At 43.0% G+C, this 3,274-nt stretch overlaps 1 pseudogene; it reads left to right on the plus strand.

Annotated features, from left to right (window-relative positions):
- The first annotated feature begins 443 nt into the window (after positions 1-443).
- Positions 444-2,551, plus strand: Hsp90ab1-ps10 (heat shock protein 90 alpha family class B member 1, pseudogene 10; annotated as a pseudogene).
- Positions 2,552-3,274: the final 723 nt, after the last annotated feature.

Below are 3,274 nucleotides of genomic sequence, written 5' to 3' on the forward strand. Positions count from 1 at the left end.
ACAGGACATTCAAGACAACTACTCTTACTCGGTTATGGACTAAGGTCTACACCTTCCAAATTCTCATTTCAAAGCCATAACTCCCATCGTTACTCTACTTAGAGAATGAATTATTAATGCCAAATGAAACTAAGAATTAACAGCACTGACCGACCCTTTCAGTAAGAGGTAAAGATGACAACACATTCTCATTCTCTCTCTCTCTCTCTCTCTCTCTCTCTCTCTCTCTCTCTGTCACTCTCGATAAATATCAAAGACAATGCTTCCCTCGGACTCAGACAGATCCTGCCAGTTCTTTGATCTTCAGGGTTCAGTCTTGAGGAGTATTTTTAAAAACAGACTTCTGGCTCTCAAGTCATCCCTGCACAGACTAGGCTTGTTGCACGAGTCAGACATGGTCCAGCACACCCTGCTTTGTACTACTACTTGGCTTTCCTGTCAAGATGCCTGAAGGAGTACACCAAGGAGAGAAAGAGGGGGAGATCTTTGCCTTTCAGGGAGAAATTGCCCAGCTCATATCCTCATCATCAATATTTTCTACTTAAGCAAGGAGATTTTCCTCCAGGAGTTGATCTCTAATGTTTCTGATGTCCTGGACAAAATTAGGTATAAGAGCCTGACGACTCTTCCAAGTTGGGCAGCGGGAAAGAGTGGAAAATTGACATCATCCCCAGCCCTCAGGAGGACATGTTAAAATTGGTGGACACAGGCATTGGCACGGCCAAGGCTAACCTCATAAATAACTTGGGAATCATTGCTAAGTCTGGTACAAAGGCATTCATGGAGCCTTTTCAGGCTAGTGAAGACATCTCCATGATTGGGCAGTTTGGTGTCTGATGCTACTCTGCCTATCTAGTGGCAGAGAAAGTAGCTGTGATCACAAAACACAATGATGACAAGTATATCTGGGAGTCTTCTGCTGGTGGATTCTTCACCATTCACGCAGACCATGGTGAGCCCATTGGCCAGGGTACCAAAGGGATCCTTCACCCCAAAGAAGGCCAGACAGAGTACTAAGAGGAGAGGAAGGTCAACATAGTTCATAGGCTACCCTGTCACCCTCTACTTGGAGGAGGAATGAGAGGGATATCAGAGCCAGAGGAAGAGAAAGGTGAGAAAGAGGAGGAAGATAAGGAGGATGAGCAGAAGCCTAAGATTGAGGATGTGGGATCTGATGAGGAGGATGATAGCAGCAAAGATAAGAAAAAGAAAATGAAGCAGATCAAAGAGAAGTACATTGACCAGGAAGAGCTGAATAAGACAGAGCTTATCTGGACCAGAAATCCAGATGACATCACTCAAGGAATATGGTAAATTCTGTAAGAGTGTCACCAATGATTGGAAAGACCACTTGGCAGTCAAACACTTCTCTGTAGCAGGTCAGTTGGAATTCAGGGCATTGCTCTTCATTCCCCGGCGAGCTCCCTTTGACCTTTTTGAGAACAAGAAGAACAACAACATCAAATTGTATGTCCATCATGTGTTCATTGTGGACGACTGTGATGAGCTGATACCTGAGTACCTCAATTTTATCCATGGCATAGTCGATTCTGAGGACCTGCCCCTGAAAATCTTCCAAGAAATGCTCTAGCAGAGAAATATCCTGAAAGTCATCCACAAAAACATTGTGAAGAAGTACCTTGAGCTCTTCTCTGAGTTGGCTGAACACAAAGAAAACCACAAGAAATTTTATGAGGCATTCTCCAAGAATTTAAAGCTTGGAATCCATGAGGATTCCACTAACCATCACTGCCTCTCTGAGTTCCTTTGCTCTCAGACCTCTCAGTCTGGAGATGAGATGACTTCCCGGTCAGAGTACGTGTCTCTCATGAAGGAGACACAGAAGTCATTACACTGGTGAGAGCAAAGAGCAACTCTGCCTTTGTAGACTATGTGCAGAAACAGGGCTTTGAGGTGGTATATGTGACTGAGCCTATTAGTGAGTACTGCATGCTGCAGCTCAAGGAACTTGATGGAAAGAGCCTGGTCTCAGTGACTAAGGAGGGCTTGGAGCTACCAGAGGATGAGGAAGAGAAGAAGAAAATGAAGGAGAGCAAGGCAAAGTTTGACAATCTCTGCAAGCTCATGAAGGAGATCTTGGACAAGAAGGTTGAAAAAGTAAAAATCTCCAATAGGCTTGTATCTTCACACTGTGGCATTGTGACAAGCACCCATGGCTGGATAGCCAACATGGAATGGATGAGGAAGACACAGGCACTGAGAGACAACTCTACAATGGGCTACATGATGGCCAAGAAACACCTGACCAACTCATTGTTCAGACACTGCAGCAGAAGGCTGAGGCAGACAAAAATGACAAAGCTGTTAAGGACCTGGTGGTGCTGCTGTTTGAAACTGCTCTGCTCTCTTGTGGTTTCTCTGGTTTGAAGATTCCCAAACCCACCCCAACTTCATCTACTGCACGATTAAACTGGGCCTGGGCATTGATGAAGATGAGGTCACTGCAGATGAGTCCAGTGATGCTGTTCCTGATGAGATCCCCCCACTGAAAGGTGATGAAGATGCCTCTTGCATAGAAGAAGTGAATTAAGGGCTCCTGGGAAGCCCATGCCCTCTGTATAGTATCCCTGTGGCTCCCCCAACTGCTTTGACTGACCCTGATTCACCTGGCTCTCTGCTCATGTCTATAAGGATCTCTTCTATCCTGTCCTTGTGCCTTAAGGCAGGAAAATCCCCTCCCACAGAATAGCAGGGTTGAGTGTTGTGTATTATAGGCTTTTTGTTTTATTTTGTTCTGAAATTAAAAGTATGCAAAATAAAAAAACAGACTTCTGTTGTTTACATCACCTAGTTAGTGTATTTTGTTATGACAGCCCAAGCATATTAACATATACTTACATTTCTAGAAACTATTAAAACTAACCCCCAGTCTTATATGCTTGATTCAAATATTTTTAGATCCAGGGTCTGCCTGGACTCAGGCCGATTCTATATTACTAACACTTTGGACTTAATCTTTTGGGAAAATAAAGAAAACATAGACTTTCCTTTCCTTCTGAGAAACAATATAGTTTTCTTAGTGAGCTTAAATGCTCAGTTGACTTTCAATTAAGGGCACCAAACTATCCATTGGGGGAAAAGATAGACTTTTCAACAAATAGTTTTTAGAAAGAAGAGACAAGCTACAAAATGGGAGAAAATATTTGCAAGCTATACATCTGGAAAAGGGTTAACATCTGAAATATGTAAGTAACTCAAACAACTCAAGAGTTTAAAAAAACAGAACGTCATATTTAGAAAATGCAAAAAGGAA

The sequence above is a fragment of the Rattus norvegicus genome, chromosome 2 (genome assembly GCF_036323735.1).
Source record: "Rattus norvegicus strain BN/NHsdMcwi chromosome 2, GRCr8, whole genome shotgun sequence".
Taxonomy (NCBI): Eukaryota; Metazoa; Chordata; class Mammalia; order Rodentia; family Muridae; genus Rattus; species Rattus norvegicus.